We start from the raw sequence: 17,832 nt of genomic DNA, 5'->3' as shown, positions 1-17,832 counted from the left end.
CAGTTGTACATTAACTCTGTTGACAGAGACCTAGAGCCCGTTTTTAAACTGGCTTAGGTCAACTAGCTAATTACATAAAAAGTTTTGCGAACATATTTGGAAAATAAAAATCTAAAAGGAGAAGAGCATTCTGAGTGAATGATGTATTTGTGTACTGTATTGTGTGTTGAGTTATTAGCCCAAAAGGCAAGACTCTCCCTGTGCCTGTGTCTTCACTCTGCCCCCCTCCTTTTCTGATAAAGTTTGAAAATGGGGGAGAAACCGAGAGCCCAATATGGTGCAGTATGTTAATATGGAGAGATCTGTTGTGAATAAATGAGATGATTATACTCACAAGGGTGGGTTGGTTGCCACAAAGGCAACCACTGGAAAGGCCGGCGGGGAGAATTGTAACCTGACCCCGCTCAGGTTAAAAAATCGCTCTCTGTAGATAGGAGAAAATGGGGATACACCCCTCCACCAAGGATGGACTAGATGATATTGAAATACGATAACAGAGGCACCAAGCAGAATAAAATTAGTTAAAATTGTTAAAAAGGGGGAAGTCCCGCTTCTTCAGGCAAACGATTATTTGGAGGGTGCAAAATCAGGTCATGAACCAGGTAGAGGCGCTCTACCTGGTTCATGACCTGATTTTGCACCCTCCAAATAATCGTTTTCCTGAAGAAGCGGGACTGTTACCCGTGAAACGCGTTGCACTTTTGGAGTTACTAATAAATGTTACTTTAGACTGTAAGTAACCTGTCCATTGTCCGGCCCTTTTTTTCAGAAGGGAGGTGAGTCCACCCACTTCCCCCTTTTTAACAATTTTAACTAATTTTATTCTGCTTGGCGCCTCTGTTATCGTATTTCAATTTCTGATAAAGTGACTCAGCTGTTGCCAGGGTGGTTTGTCTATTCAACAGAGGAGAGGGGCAGAACGAAGACTCAGGTTGGCCTTGTTCACATCATAAATCGTCAGGGCTTGCGTTTTGTGCACATTTTTTTTTTAGCTGTGCATTAACGATTTTTTGTAGAGCGCTTTTGCAGAGTGATTCGTTTTTTCACTTCCTGACATCAGTCAAGAAGTGAACTCTTTGACCTGAAAAAGAATAAATACAATGGATGTATTCTTAAAAGCGCTAGGGAAACTGCTATAGAAAGTGCTTTTTCAAACGCTTAGCTATTTCCTTATACCTTCCATTGCGCCACAATGCTCAGAAAATGGTACAGGCAGCGCTTTGGTCAGCGGAAAGCAATCGAAACGCGCACATGTGAACACTCTCAAAGGAATTCATTGTACTAGCGCTTTTAGGGAGATTTACAAAATCGCCGGTGCTTAACAAAAAAAAAAGCCCTAGGTGTGAACAAGCCAGTACAGAGAGATTCTTGCATTTGATGATGATCAGAGGTAAGCAAGCTTCTACTTCTTTCTGCAGCGAAAGTAAACAATTTTACACTCAGGAAATACTTGGGAAAGTTTCCAAATGTTCTTTTATGTAACTAAGAGTAGCTACTGCAATTTGAAATTTGGGAGTATAACTTCAATGAGAACAATAGCTTTTGCATATCACTGTTTTGGCTTGTTGGGCACTCAGATGAAACTAAGCACCCTTATATTATGTCATCTCTTTCATGGACTAGCAGCCTCTGAATGTGCAGCAGTCCCCACTTCTACATGTAACCTTCTTGTTTTGTAACCTCCACATGGAGCAGTTCCTTCTTTCCTGTTAAAGGGGAACTGCAGTGAAAATAACGTAATGAATAAATGTGATTAATTTTTACAACAATTGTTTCTAAATTATTTAGTCAGTGTTTGCCCATTGCAAAATCTTTCCTCTCCCTGATTTACATTCTGAAATTTATCACATGACAACTAGAGATGGCTTGAACCTCCGATTTTCAGTTCGCGAACCTCCGCAAAAATGTTTGGTTTGCGCGAACTTTTGCGAACCGCAATAGACTTCAATGGAGAGGCGAACTTAGAAAATTAGAAACATTTATGCTGGCCACAAAAGCGATGGAAAAGATGTTTCAAGGGGTCTAACATCTGAGTTTTTGCATGGGGGAGTGGGATAGACACTAAAAGTCCCGGGGAAAAATCTGGATTTGACACAAAGCAACGTTTTAAGGGCAGAAATCACATTGCATGCTAAATTGGAGGCCTAAAGTGCTTTAAAACATCTTGCATGTGTATACATCAATCAGGGAGTGTAATTAGAGTACTGCTTCACACTGACAGACCAAACTTACTGTGTAACGCACCGCACACAGCTGTTTGTGTAGTGACGGCCATGCTGGACTGGTGCGCACCATGGCAAGAGTGCAGGCCATGGCGGTTTTCAAGCCCATATGGTCACCGGGCTGAGGTAGCTCAATGACAGAACAACAGTGACTGTGCAGCTAATCAAATTTGGTCTGTCCACAATGAAGCAACGACCTTCTTATCTTGGGTGTGCCACCCCCCGCCAAGACACTCATATAGCCATCGGTCATTGCTTCATGGTGATACGCAAGCCCCTTCACCGCGGCAAGTTAACAATCATGAAGGGGAATTGACACATGTACATGCCTTTTGTTTTGTTGTTGCAGCTGCAGTGCAGCCATAAAAATTAGGCAGGCATGTACACGCACCAGAAAAATTATTATAGCGGCCAAAATTCAGGAATCCGCCTGGAGTCCTGGACCCTGTTGGTGGTGGTGGAGAAGGCAGTCAAGCAGCCTGCAGGCAGAGATGCTGGGTGGGGAGCGACTTAGTCTTGGGGCAGGCAGTCACACGACGTGCAGGCAGAGATGCTGTGTGTGAGGATTGACTTAGTCTTTGGGCAGGCCTGACCGTGCTTTGCAGACCACGTGGTCAGATGGACCCTTGACCCAACGCTGTGTGCCAGAGATGACACCACTTTCCTTTCAACATCACGGTACAGTTTACTGCTGGCAGGTGATGTCACTGGAAGGAGAAGCTGCTTTTTTGGTAGTTGGAAGTGCAACAAGACTCCCACAGTGTGATGTCAGTACCTAGGTGCTGACATCACACTGTGGGAGGGGTTTCACCACAATATCAGCCATACAGAGCCCCCTGATTATCCATTTGAGAAAAGGTAAAGATTTCTCATGGGAAAGTGGGTATCAGCTATTGATTGGGATGAAGTTCAATCTCTGGTTACAGTTCCTCTTTAAGCTTTTCACGTGGCAGTAGCCCCACCTCCCTCTTCCTTTTGCAGCCCAATTGCATCCTTATTTTTCATTTGCAAATTAATGTGAAGCAGCATCCTCTTCTATGCTATTTCTTTCTCCTTCCTTGGACAGCAGTAGTTGCACTAAGCCGTGACCTACGTGGTCTTTGCCAAAATCCAACCCTGTATTCTGACCAGCGTGTGATACAAAAAAGTGACTTTACAGAGTATGAGAAGAAAATGCCAGTGAAGAATTCATGCAAATGCCTCCCATGTAACTATAGTATTTTTCAAGATTCAAAATCTGAGATGTTTTTATTAAAAATTATGTCCATAAAAAATGTGGTATTTTCTCTTCTCACAACTTGCAGTTCACATCATCATATTAGTCCTCTTTTTCATATGCATGCCATATACAGTTAGTACAGGCTTCCAGTAATTTAATGCAAACACATGGCAACACGCCTTGCAGTTACAAGGTAGCAAAACACATGACACATCAACACATGACACATCTCACCTCACTGACTGTGGTGAGCGCTTGCAAGAGTCCCGCCACAACACCAAGTTTCCCACACAGGACTCGACCCTCCAAGGATGTATATCCAACTTATTTTTTATTGCATCTTAATAGCAGTAGTACAGCATAAAACCAGCTGGTACTGGTTTATTGCAAGATGCAATAAAAAGAAATTGGATATATATCCTTGGAGGGTCGAATCCTGTGAGGGGAAACTTGGTGTTGTAGCTGGACTTTTGTATGAGGGACGGATCCTTTTGCTCACCGGGACTCCCCATTGTCTACGAAGATTGATCCCTGAGGCTGGCGGACTCCTGCTTTTACACTGTTGAGCGCTTGCAAGAGCCCAACAGCTACACTGGAGTGGCTGACAAGCAGTGGATGTACCTCTGGTCAGCTGCCCATGCGAAAGAGGCCATAGGGTTGGTGCACACCAAGAGCTTTTCTGAGAGTTTTTAAAAATACTAGCATTTATAAAAGTGCTTGGCTAATGTATTTGAATGGGATGGTGCACACCAGAGTGATGTGCTTTTTTCCCAAACGCATTTTTGCTGAATTCTGAGGTGATTCAGCCTCAAATGTTAAGTATGGGAAAGAGGAAAATCGCTTTGAAAAGCACTAAATCAGAGCGATTTTCCAAGCATTTTTGTTACAGAAGCTGTTCAGTTCCAGCTCTATTGTAACAAAATATAAAAAACGCTACACCAAAATGCTCCAAAAATCGCTAGGCATGCTTAAAAAATCCCCTCAAAAGTGCTTAACTTTTATGCTAGCGCTTTTTGGTGTGCACAGCCCTTAGTATTTACTCAGAAAAGAGCAGTCAAAAAAAATTGTCAAAATGCACACCACTGGCGCCTACTCAATGAACTTTTTTCTCCTAGGTTTTGACACCCTGGGCCATATGCAATTCACTTTTTCACCTGAGTTATCTCCTAGGAGATAACTTTCATCTTCTCTTTAAACTAACTTTTCAGCATTTTACAATTTTAAAAAAGACCCAAAAGTTGGTGAAAAAGTACCATCAAAATTATTTTATGTATTTTCTTCCTTCCTGGTGGTTTAAAATGCATTTTATGACAACTTGTGAAAATATCACCTAGGAGAAAACTCAGGAGAAAAATTTAATATGGGCCCTTTGGCCATTTGCAATTCACTTTTTCTCCCAAGTTTTCTCCTAGATGATATTGTAACACCTTTTCATTAAATTAATTTTAAACCTCTGGCAAGCACGAAAATACTCTGCAATGGAGAAAGTACCAAAAAGTAAGTAAAAAAGTTCTGTCAAAATTATTCAAAGTGCTAAAAAGTTATTTTAAATCAAATATGAAAAATTATCTCCAAGGAGAAAACTCAGGAGAAAGAATTAATAGCATATGCCCCCTGGCCCATATGCAAATCATCTTAGTTTTCCAGCTTGCTGGTGCTTTAAAAGGCATTTCATTGACAATGACAAGTTGTGAAATTATCACCCAGGAAAGAGGTCAGGAGAAAAAGTTAATTGCATATGGGCCCTTGGTCTATATGCAATTCACTTTTTCTCCTGGATTTTCTCTTGCAATATTTTCACACCTTATCAATAAAAAAAACAACAAAAAGACAAAAAAAAACAACCTTTTAACCACTTGAGGACCACAGTCTTTTCGCCCCTTAAGGGCCAGAGCCTTTTTCTCCATTCAGACCACTGCAGCTTTCATGGTTTATTTGTGGGGTGTGTTTACTGACCTGGCATTTTGGGGGGTGCCTAATTGTAAGCACCCCTGTAAAGCCTAAAGGTACTCATTGGACTTTGGGTCCCTTAGCGCAGTTAGGCTGCAAAAAAAGTGCCACACGTGTGGTATTGCCGTAGTATAATATGTTTTGGGGTGTATTTTTACACATACCCATGCTGGGTGGGAGAAACATCTCTGCAAATGACAATTTTTTGATTTTTTTTACACACAATTGTCCATTTACAGAGATATTTCTACCACTCAGCATGGGTATGTGTAAAAATACACCCCAAAACACATTATACTACTTCTCCTGAGTACGGCGATACCACGTGTGGCACTTTTTTGCACCCTAACTGCGCTAAGGGGCCAAAAGTCCAATGAGTACCTTTAGGATTTCACAGGTCATTTTGTGACATTTGGTTTCAAGACTACTCCTCACGGTTTAGGGCCCCTAAAATTCCAGGGCAGTATAGGAACCTCACTAATGACCCCATTTTAAAAAGAAGACACCTCAAGGTATTCCGTTAGGAGTATGGTGAGTTCATAGAAGATTTTATTTTTTGTCACAAGTTAGTGAAAAATGACACTTTGTGAAAAAAACAATAAAAATCAATTTCCGCTAACTTTTGACAAAAAATAAAATCTTCTATGAACTCGTCATACACCTAACAGAATACCTTAGGGTGTATTTTTTCTAAAATGGGGTCACTTGTAGGGTTCCTATACTGCCCTGGCTTTTTACGGGCACAAAACCGTGAGTAGTCTGGAAACCAAATGTCTCAAAATGACTGTTTAGGGGTATAAGCATCTGCAAATTTTGATGACAGGTGGTCTATGAGGGGGCGAATTTTGTGGAACCGGTCATAAGCAGGGTGGCCTTTTAGATGACAGGTTGTATTGGGCCTGATCTGATGGATAGGTGTGCTAGGGGGGTCACAGGAGGTGATTGATGGGTGTCTCAGGGGGTGGTTAGAGGGGAAAATAGATGCAATCAATGCACTGGGGAGGTGATCGGAAGGGGGTCTGAGGGGGATCTGAGGGTTTGGCCGAGTGATCAGGAGCCCACACGGGGCAAATTAGGGCCTGATCTGATAGGTAGGTGGCCTAGGGGTGACAGGTGATGACAGGAGGTGATTGACGGGTGTCTCAAGGTGTGATTAGAGGTGGGAATAGATGCAAGCAATGCACTGGTGAAGTGATCAGGGCTGAGGTCTGAGGGCGTTCTGAGGGTGTGGGCGGGTGATTGGGTGCCCTAGGGGCATATAGGGATCTAATCTGATGGGTAGCAGTGACAGGTGGTGACAGGGGGTGATTGATGGGTGATTAGTGGGTGTTTAGAGGAGAGAACAGATGTAAACAATGCACTTGGGAGGTGATCTGATGGCGGGTTTGCGGGTGATCTGATGGTGTGGGTGGGTGATCAAATTGCTCGCAAGGGGCAGGTTAGGGGCTGATTGATGGGTGGCAGTGACAGGGGGTGATTGATGGGTGATTGACAGGTGATCAGTTTATTATTACAGGGAAGAACAGATGTAAATAATGCACTGGCGAATTGATAAGGGGGGTCTGAGGGCAATCTGTGGGCGGTTGATTGGGTGCCCTAGGGGCAGATAGGGATCTAATCTGATGGGTAGCAGTGACAGGTGGTGACAGGGGGTGATTGATGGGTGATTAGTGGGTGTTTAGAGGAGAGAACAGATGTAAACAATGCACTTGGGAGGTGATCTGACGGCGGGTTTGCGGGCGATCTGATGGTGTGGGTGGGTGATCAGATTGTCCGCAAGGGGCAGGTTAGGGGCTGATTGATGGGTGGCAGTGACAGGGGGTGATTGATGGGTGATTGACAGGTGATCAGTGGGTTATTACAGGGGGGATAGATGCATACAGTACACGGGGGGGGGGTCTGGGGAGAATCTGAGAAGTGTGGGGGGGTGATCAGGAGCCCCCAGGGGGCAGTTAGGACCTAAAATAAAAAATAGCGTTGACAGATAGTGACAGGAAGTGATTGATTGGTGATTAGGGGAGTGATTGGGTGCAAACAATGGTCTGGGGGGTGGGCAGAGGGGGGTCTGAGGGGTGCTGTGGGCGATCAGGGGGCAGGGGGGGAGATCAGTGTGCTTAGGTGCAGACTAGGGTGGTTGCAGCCTGCCCTGGTGGTCCCTCGGACACTGGGACCACCAGGGCAGGAGGCAGCCTGTATAATACACTTTGTATGCATTACAAAGTGTATTATACACTTTGTAGCGGCGATCGTGGGGTTAACAACCCGCCGGCGCTTCCGAACGGCCGGCGGGTTGTCATCGCGGGTGGGCGGAGCCAGTTGCCGGGGGAAGCGCGCTCCCCCGGCATGCCAAAAGGACGCAACGCCCATGGGCGTACTGCGGTCCTTTCGGCGTCCACTTTGTCGCTGCCCATCGGCTGTGGGCAATCGGCAAGTGGTTAAACCACTAGCAAGCATGAAAATACTTAACACAATTGTAATAGTTCTTTTTCACCTACTTTTTCAATTACAGAGTGCTGTAAAGTTATTTTAAAGAGAAGATGAGAAAACTAAGGAGAGTAAAAATGCCACTGTGTGGAAAATATTTCTCTTGTCTGGTTTTATTCCTTTATGTAAAATCTTCTCCTAAAACCTATTTTGTTATCTTCTGTTTAAAAATATCTTTTCAGCACTCAGCAATCGAAAAAGTATCAAAAAGTAGGTGAAAAAATATTGCCACAATAGTATTTTCTTGGTTGCTGTTTGCATAGAAGGCATTTTATTGATAAGGTGTGAAAATATCACCTGGGAGAAAATGTAGGAAAAAAGTGAATTGAATTAGGGCCAGGGGACCATATGCAATTATAATACAATTTCATCTCAGTTTTCTCCTAGGAGATAATTTTTCATCTTCGATTTAAAATAACTTTCCAGCATTTTTCAACTAAAAAGTGCCAAAAAGTATGTGTTAAAGTACTATCAAAATTATTTTGAGTATTTTTCTTGCTTTCTGGTGGCTTAAAAAGACATTTTATTTACAAGTTTAAAAATATCACCTAGGAGAAAACTTGGGAGAATATGTTAATTGCATATGGGCCAGGGTGTCTGGTATGAATGTAAAAGCTACCAACATGTAATGATGTTGATAAAGTTGATGTTTAGGTAAACATGTTTGTGTTTATGGCGGCATGTGCATATTTTGTACCTCAGTAAGAGCATTCATAGACAACAATGAAGAGGTTACAGTCCGCAGCTGGGATTCCTCAAGGTTGCTGTAACCTTGACTAATGTACGATGATCCAAGACATTTTGTTTCCTTCATGGCTGCAGGATAGAGTGTTGTCCATTATTCAGCAGGTATCTCCTTGTAATAAGACAGCATTTTCATTTCATATTTTTATTTCACAGGGACAGATGTTTCAATCATCAACATGTTTATCATATTTCCCATTCTACAAGAATATTGTACCACATGGGGATATCCTGCTATACAGCTGCTATGTTTAATGTATCCCACTATGAATGTTTGTTCCCGGGCCAAGTTATTACTGCATCTAATATACTCACCAAAGTCACTTTGCAATAAGTGAGCTTCTTCACCCACTTTCATAGAATCAAATAAATCCACATTATTATTTTTGTTTTTGCTCTTCTTTTGACGTTAACTTATTTCAGGTCTAGATAATACAGATAATTTGACAGGGCAAATGTTGAAAGTCCATTTTATCAAAGTACAAAATCCAGGGCTATTATTCTGAGCTTGATTCAAACTAATTAACAAAAGGGGGGATGCTTATAAGCTACCCTAGTAGCTGGAACTACTAAGGGCTTTGTCTCTGACACAGGAGACCTGGGTTCAAATCTCCATTCTTCCTGTTCAGTAAGCCAGCACCTATTAAGCAAGGATTCCTTCGGCTGCACAGCGTGCCCTAGTGGCTGCAGCTCAATTGCTTTGAGTCTGCCAGGAGAAATGCACAATATAAATGTTGTTTGCCTTGTCTAAATTCACTTGAGCTGCTTCCAATGTGGTTTGAATTCAAATACAACAGATATGTCAAGCTTTTACCACCTATTGCACTGGTTTTCAATAACTAATTCAACAAATACAAAAAAGACTTGTAGGCTCCAGCAGCATTGTTTATGTGATTTAGGTGTTGTTTTATGAGAGCACCGTTTGTTATTGTTTTTACTTACTACTGAATGTACTGTTTATTAAGCTAAACACAATAAATACATAAAACCTATATAAAGAGAGACATAGTGTGCCTACTGCCTAGGTCTTTTAAAAACACTTAATTTTCACCATCACTAGTAGACTAAGACAAAAATAGATAAAGAAAATTCAAATAAAATAAACTAGGAATAATGGAAGGGAAAAAAACACAATAATAATCCTATATAATAATCCTCAAGTGTCTCTGTGTCCCCTGTCCCTGTGTCCGTGCGTTTGCTCTACTGCGCATGTGCAGCACAGACAGCCGTTGGGACAGGTGGATGGGGCCAGGCAGGCGTTTGCGTGGGCGGACGTGTGTGCGCACATGGCGGGCATGTACGACTGCGGCGGGGATCGCAAGTGATTCCTTGGGCAACCATTTCAGGCCGTTTGCTGCACAGACATGTCACTGGCCTGCAGGCTGCCTGTTGCTATATGGAGGAAGGTGGATGGATGCCGCCCATGATGGGGAGGGGTGAGTGAGGAGAACAATACAGCTCGGGTTCTGCTCAGGTGTCAGGAGTCTCTAAAGACCCACATGCTAGCCCTTTAGGTGATGTTAGGCAGCCTCAGTACACTCACCAGATGAATGCTAGATTCTTAGCTGTGGCGGCCCAAAAAGATCACCTCAGCTGAGTTAAAGCTAGGGTGTATATGGAGCTTTAGTCAGAAAAATAAACCAGTTTATTTAGCAACACTGATAGTGTCCAGAAAGTCTTTCATTTCAGTGCACTCTAGATATGGTAAAATCTATTGTAAACCTGGTACAACGTACAAATAAATTCACTAGCTTGAGTTTTGAATGTCGTATATAAAATACAGCAGGTTAGTATAGTATAGCTCACGTTTAATGTAAGCATCCATTTTTTTCTGCATCTAGCAGTTGTCATAGGAACACTATATTGCACAAATGTGTGTCTTATGAGGGATGAGGCCAGTTTATGAAGAGGACAAGAAGCATTAGGCTTGGTATATTGTTTAGCGAAGTGCGTTTATAAAGGCTGCAGGAATACTATGTATTTCCCATTAGGTTCATAGATGAAAGTGATGAATGAACTTGAAGTAACAGAGATTCTTAGTAAACAATAAAATGCTCTGAGAGGAAGCATTATAGAAACAGTACACATTTGTTACACTTACACTTACCCCATCCCCCTCTCCACCTTACCTTACACCTATCCCCCCTCACCCTGTCAATACACAATAAGTACATTATACCTGTGACTGTGTAACTACAATAGAAATGTATGAGGGTACAAAAAATATATAAATATCTTTTCTTAATTCCTTGATGGTTTTTAAAAAAATTGTTTACAAATATCTCCTTTCTATCTGCTAATTTATTATTTCTAGATACATGCATTGGCTGAATCATGAAATCAGCTCATCCTCAATAAGCTTCTGCAATAAGCAACCACCAGTACACTATCCCCCCTTAACCAGGAATACATCACTAGGGAATAATCATCGATGCATGTATAAACACATGCCTAGCGTCATGGTTACCATGACAATGCGCAACTCCGCATCTAAACGTGGTCCTACGCTTAGCAAATCCCTTACACAAGAACTGTTACTTCTACAAATTAGAAATTGTTAACTAGAGTGTCTCTCTACTCCCCCCTTATTATTTTTATTATATTTTTATTATATTATTTTTATTATATTTATACATTATTGCCTATTTAATGAGTGTTCAAACAGCCCTTCGGGAATAGCCCCGCTGATCTCCCTAAACAAAGATGGCGGAAGCGTCACTTCCGCATCTTTGGGCGCATGCGCGAGCGGACGCATGACGCGCACGCCCAGCCATCGCAACCCAAAGTGAGGTCTGGCCCCCAGCTGAACACCACGCAGGCACACGACGTCATACGACGCGACGCCACTGATCCATTAGCAAATAATGGGCGCATCCTTATCACATATAGACGGAAGGCCTCTTCCAATTGGATAATGAGCACTAATTAACGCGTTAACCAGACTATATCAGAAGCAGTAAAAACGGCAGCAAGGCACAGAGGCGCTAAGCTGACTGAAGCTGCTTACAAGGTAAGACTCTTTATTCTCCTGGTCCTATTAATTACCCACTTCACGGAACCTTACACATACCTTTACCTTCTTAATGTGTACATTGGATTATCGTTAGTCTTTCATTCCCACCAGCGCTACGCTGCCAACCTGTTAATTAGAACAACCTTCTATTCCACTAAGCACCTGTCATAGACTAATATTGGTATTTCGTCTGCTGAACTGCACTTCATTTTAATATATAAAAGAAAAGTCACATACTGGTTTTCCATATATATATGTATATATATATATAAACAACAAAAATGAATTGATTATAGAAATATTGCGTACATAACAGAACTGTTGTATGAACATATTGTAAGAGAATGTTTTGGTGGCTTTGTCTCCTTCTGTCCTAGAGTGTTTGATTGCTCCTTTTTATAGCCTGATGAAGTGCTTGGAGCCCACGAAACGCGTTGCAAAATATTGGAGTATATAAATAAACCTTTTTATTTATCATAAACTCGACATTTCCTTGTGTTTGCATCAGGGAGGTAAGTCCACCTATTGCCTCCCTGTTTTTTAAACATTTTATCTAATTTTATCCTCCTGGCGCCTCTGTAACATTGATTAGTACACATTTGTTGATCAGTGATAAAGTAAAAATGCAATAGTCAATATTTACATGTGAGCATCTATTTATCAGAAAAGAAAAAAAAGATATTGGCCACTGGCCAAAAAATATGGCCATCTTTTGCGCAGTGTGTGTAAAACAGGTGACATTCACGTGCATGCTGAGAAAGGGCATCCAGAAATGTGGGCGCCGTGTGAAGCCACAAAGTAGAATATTGGCAATATTACTGATATTTTACTATTGGGCACTGGCCCAATACTAATATATAATATTAGTATATAATATATAATATTAGTATATAATATATAATATTAGTATATAATATTGATAACTTTATGTTCAACTATTGCTTTACCTAACCTATATCTCACATTACCCTCCCCTCTACCTATCCCTAACATTAACCCCTTCCTACTACTAACATGAAACTCTCCCCCTCCATCACACCTAAAGGTGGCCACACACAATGCAATAAAATTATCAAATTTTACAACAATTCGATAAAATTGATCGTATCTTACGGAAAAATCGAAAGCTTTCTTTTCATTCGACTGAAAAATTCGATCGGATTTCCCGTTTTTTTCGATTTATATCGATCCGAAGTGCCAGATATTTCTCTTCAATTTTTTAAAGATTGTATGGTGTGTGTTAGATTGTCAATTTATTAATATACACACCCTAGCAATTTTCTCAGAGTTTCCAATCAGCTTTATCATAATTGGGGAAAAATTGAACATACGTGTGTGGTACATTGGTCATATTTTTGAAATGTTACAATCAGTTAGAAAAATTGATTGCAATTCTTACATTGAACAGATATTTAAAAAATTGTATGGTGTGTGGCCACCTTAAACACTAACCTTCCCCTTCACCTAGCCTAACACTATCAGTGCCTGTGTGTGCTGACCCCCGCTTCCATTATCTGTTGCTGTGCCGCTTTTGTGCCATCCCGCTGCCACTATTTATAATTTTCCAGCATATTCCGTGCCCAAATTATACATTGGGCAATTAACAATGCGCTTTATCTAGGGCCCAAATTGCCAGGGGCACAGAGATGCCCAAATTACCTGCCTCACACATTCATTGCACACCACAGGTAGATGGCACATTACACAATAAACAAGTGACACTACACACAGCATCCACATGTTACATTGCCTACTGGATTAACCAAAGGACTATTTTTATTATTTAATATTTATATAGTGCTGACATCTTCTGCGGCGCAGTACAGAGTATATAGTCTTGTCATAAACTGTCCCTCAACGATGCTTACAATCTAATCTCTCCTATGGTCATATATCTATTGTAGTGGAGGGCCAATTTTTTTTAAGGAGAAGCAAATTAACTTATCTGTATGTTTTTGGGATGTGGGAGTGCCCGGCGGAAACCCACATAGACACAGGGAGAACATACAAACTCCTTGCAGATAATGCCTTGTCTGAGATTCATACTGAGGATCCAGCGTTGCAAGGGCATCTACTATGCCACCCACCAATTCCTCCACAACAAAAGTGTACCCCCTTAAACTCCCAAACATAATGCCCGCTGGTCTGCAGCCCAGCTTTATAGCAATCTCTATGCTCTGCTCCTTACAGATTGCTCTTGCTGTACTTGAAGTCCCCCTTCCCAGCTACAGTATTCTCTGATATTCTAATGGTCCCCTTCCCCTTGACAGTATTTTCTGGTGATCTAGTGCCTGACAATGTCTGTCCTCTGTAGGCACTGGAACATCAATACAAATTGTCATGGTGAGATGGCCAGATATGCAAGAGAAGACACACAACCTGAGATTTTATTGCAATTGAACTACAGTATATAGTGTACCTTCTACTAATGCAGGCAAAACAGTATCAAAACCTCTTTTATAAAATACCGACCCAGATTTCAATAAAAAAAAAAACTACCTATAGGCAAGATGAAAAAGACCACAGTGCTTGCTGAACATAAAGCTATATATGCACAGGACACAGGGCATGAACATCACTGAAAACAATATTTTATGTTACTAACACCACACTCATTCATCCACATCCACAAACAAACATACACAGTTAAAGGTACACTATCAAACCAAGTGTTCTGAAATGACCAATGTACATAAAACGTCTAAGTAGCTGTGTAAACATTTTCCTACTTTTTTTGTTAAATACCAGAGGAAAAAGCTGTAATTCATTGTATGTAGATTTTAGTTTAGTTGCATTGCAATATCTGATTTGCATAGGTGAATCGCTGCAGTCTGACATGCTAAGAAAAGTGTAATATTGAAGCAGAGTTGTATGAAATGTTTCTGGTGTCAGGTTTCACATACTATTATTATTATTATTATTACTATTATTATTATTGATTTATATAGCACCAGCATCTTCCGAGGCACTGTACAATAGCATGCAAGGTATAACAATACAGAGTATACAATACAACACTTGATACAAGACAAGAGGGTATAACAGCTAATACAGTACAACAAATTAACTACATATTTTACAAGAGGTGGGGGTATATATACCAATTACACAGCATTGTGAGACAAAGGGGGAAGAGAGCCCTGGCCAAAAGGCCTTAGGCCCCGTTCACACTGCACGCGTTTGTGTCCGTTTTTAAGGTACGCGTTTTGTGTGCGTTTTGCGAGGGCCAGAAAAATCAATGCAAAGGTATGGCCCTCGTTCACATATACGCGTGGCAAACGTATGCGTGGCAGAAACGCATAGTTTGATGCATTTCTGTGCGTCGCGCACAGAAACGCATTATAATGAAAGTCAATGGGCGCGCACTAAAAACGCATGGCATGCGTTTTTGTATGCGTATTCGGAGGTGCGTTTCTCGTCGGAAGTGTAGCTGACTCTTCCAGGTATGATCAAAAACGCATAAGGAAAAACGCATACAAACGCATTACAAAAACGCGTACAAACGCGTACAAACGCATGCGTTTTTCCAGTGCGTTTACTACATGCGTTCTGCACGTTTTCCACACGCACATAATATGAACAGGGCCTTACAGTCTAAACATATAAGGTAAAGGACAGTAGGTAAGGGAAGCTGTGTGTGGAGTGGTAGAATGGTGGTTAGTGGGCAGGGACCTAGGTAGGAGAATATGCTTGTCTGAACTATTACAAATGTTTATGTTGCACATAAGATACATTTCCTCTGCTTTCTGCAGACAGCTCAGACAGAGACAGGCAGCTGCTGAGAGCTTTCTCTTACACACAGGATTAACAGATGCAGTGTGAGGGTATCCCCTCTCCCTTCATGATGTAGTCTGTCAAATTTTGGCGTCACTGAAGTGTGAAAGGAATTTGATAACAGTAAACAAAGAGATAAGCAGTCATATGTATACACCCATACTTAACAGCACTTCCCAAACAATTCCCATCTCAATTGAAAAAAACAAACATATTTATCGATAGTGTTTCTTTAAATGAAACAGGCTTCACTTCACTTGCTACTACCAACACAGTGCATTGTCTGTGGTCTCTTTTTCACACTCTGCTCTGCCTGACATTCAGCCTTCTCTCTGCTCTGTGTCTCTTGCAAACAGTCTCTGAACCACATCGCGCGCACGCACGCACGCACGCACACACGCACATACACACACACACGCACACACACTCCTCTCACCTTGCAGCGCTGGGTCCCCGGGTCGAATCCCAGCCAAGTGAACATCTGCAAGGAGTTTATATGTTCTCCCTACGTCTTTGTGGGGTTCCTCCAGGCACTCTGGTTTCCTCCCACATCCCAAAAACATACAGATAAGTTAATTGGCTTCCCCCAAAACATTGGCCCTAGACTACAATACATACACTACACAATACATACATTGACATATGACTATGGTAGGGACTGGATTGTGAGCTCCTCTGAGGGACAGATAGTGACAAGACAATATGCTCTGTACAGCGCTGCGTAAGATGTCGGGGCTATATAAATACTAAATAATAATAAAAACCTTATTAAACATGTATCAGAGTATTGTTGGTTTATGCAAATACTTCCAGATAGAGACACTTGTAGGTCACCGCTCTTGAAAAGAGATAAAAGGCAGGAGAAAAAAACATGGAGCTGTAAAATGAGTTGACATCTAGAGAATTAACGGCTTGCAAATGTTACATTGTAATAAAATGTTCCGCTGCTTCCCTTACGCATCCTAAAAAAGATTTTATAGTCTATGAATGTGAAGGGGTCAGAGAATATTAAGGGATATTATCACTGACATTAAATAATATATACTTTCATGCCTAATGATTGCCATTATTATTAAAAATAAATTAATACATAAAATTACAAAGGATCATTATTTGTCAAATTATTTAAACAAGTACAACAAAATGTTAACCCACATTTGTCATTATTTTTCAACTCATCCACCCAAAATCATACTCTCTTCTATGTATATTATTTTTGTCAAAAAAGTGTAGATCCTTAAAGGATACCTGACCTAAGACAAAAGCTACTTTAGCTAAGCTCAGAGGAATGTTGATGCGGGACCCACATACCTCTGCATTTTCTGTTCCTTTCCTCATTCCCCCCAGCCAACATCATTGAAAAATGTGACTTTTGGCTCAAAAAGAAGAATTGCTATGATGTTCCCTCCTATCCCCCTCCCATTCCCTGCCATTAAGGGGAATGAAAGGGGGGAGAAGGGGGATGGGAGGGTGGTAAAACAGCAAGCCGGCCTCTTTGTGTCTGAAAATGTGACTGTAGTCACAAGGAGTGAATATATAGACAAAGGGGAATGAGAAGAAGAAGGGACAACACACAGAGGTATGTGGATCCAGCATAAACATACCTTTGTGCTTACCTTAGGTAGCTTTGACTTGGGTTATATGTGCTTTAAAAATGTACATGTCTACAAGCTGGGCAAGTTTTCCACAGCAAATAATAGGGAAGAGGGGCGAAGGAGTAACAACAGCATGCATACAGGTGGCATGCTTAAAAAAAGTAAGTTAATTGTAACATATTTTTTCATGTAGATGGGGCAGCACCATTTCCGTACTTAAAGCGGACCTGAACTCAGAACGTCCTCTCTGCTCTAAAAGATACGCAACAGCATAATAATCTTTAAACAATAAAGTTCTTTGTTACAGCTGATGCGAATCCTAAAATAAATCTGCAGTCTTTCTACTTCCTGATTCATAGAAGTAGACATATTGTTAACAGCCTATGCTTTCAAATGAGCTTATCTGCCATCTCTGCCATGGCAGCCAGTCATGTGACACAGGGGAGAGATCAAATTTCAACTTGTGATTAGGCACAAATGAGGGGGAATTAAACAGGTAAAAGTCTCTAAATACATACAGGGTGCATTTCTCTGTGTTCTCCTTTTGTACTGTTTAGGTCCACTTTAAAACCACTATAATTCAGTGTTTGTGTTAGCAGCTAGTGTTTTTATTTGCATCTGCTGCTTCCATTTTCTAGATGGAGGAGATTTGCATGTTCTCTGTGTATCCTAATCCAAACTTAAATGAGGTTTTAATTCACGAAAACATCACAGTACTTTATAATAAGGTAATTATTTTACTTTAACCAAAAGTCTAGCTATTTTGCATGGTTATGCAGATGAAAATTGTTTAATGCCTGACTGAAGGCGAGTACTGTTTGCAAATGGGGT

The sequence above is a fragment of the Hyperolius riggenbachi genome, chromosome 10 (assembly GCF_040937935.1).
Source record: "Hyperolius riggenbachi isolate aHypRig1 chromosome 10, aHypRig1.pri, whole genome shotgun sequence".
Taxonomy (NCBI): Eukaryota; Metazoa; Chordata; class Amphibia; order Anura; family Hyperoliidae; genus Hyperolius; species Hyperolius riggenbachi.
This window is presented reverse-complemented; position numbering follows the sequence as displayed.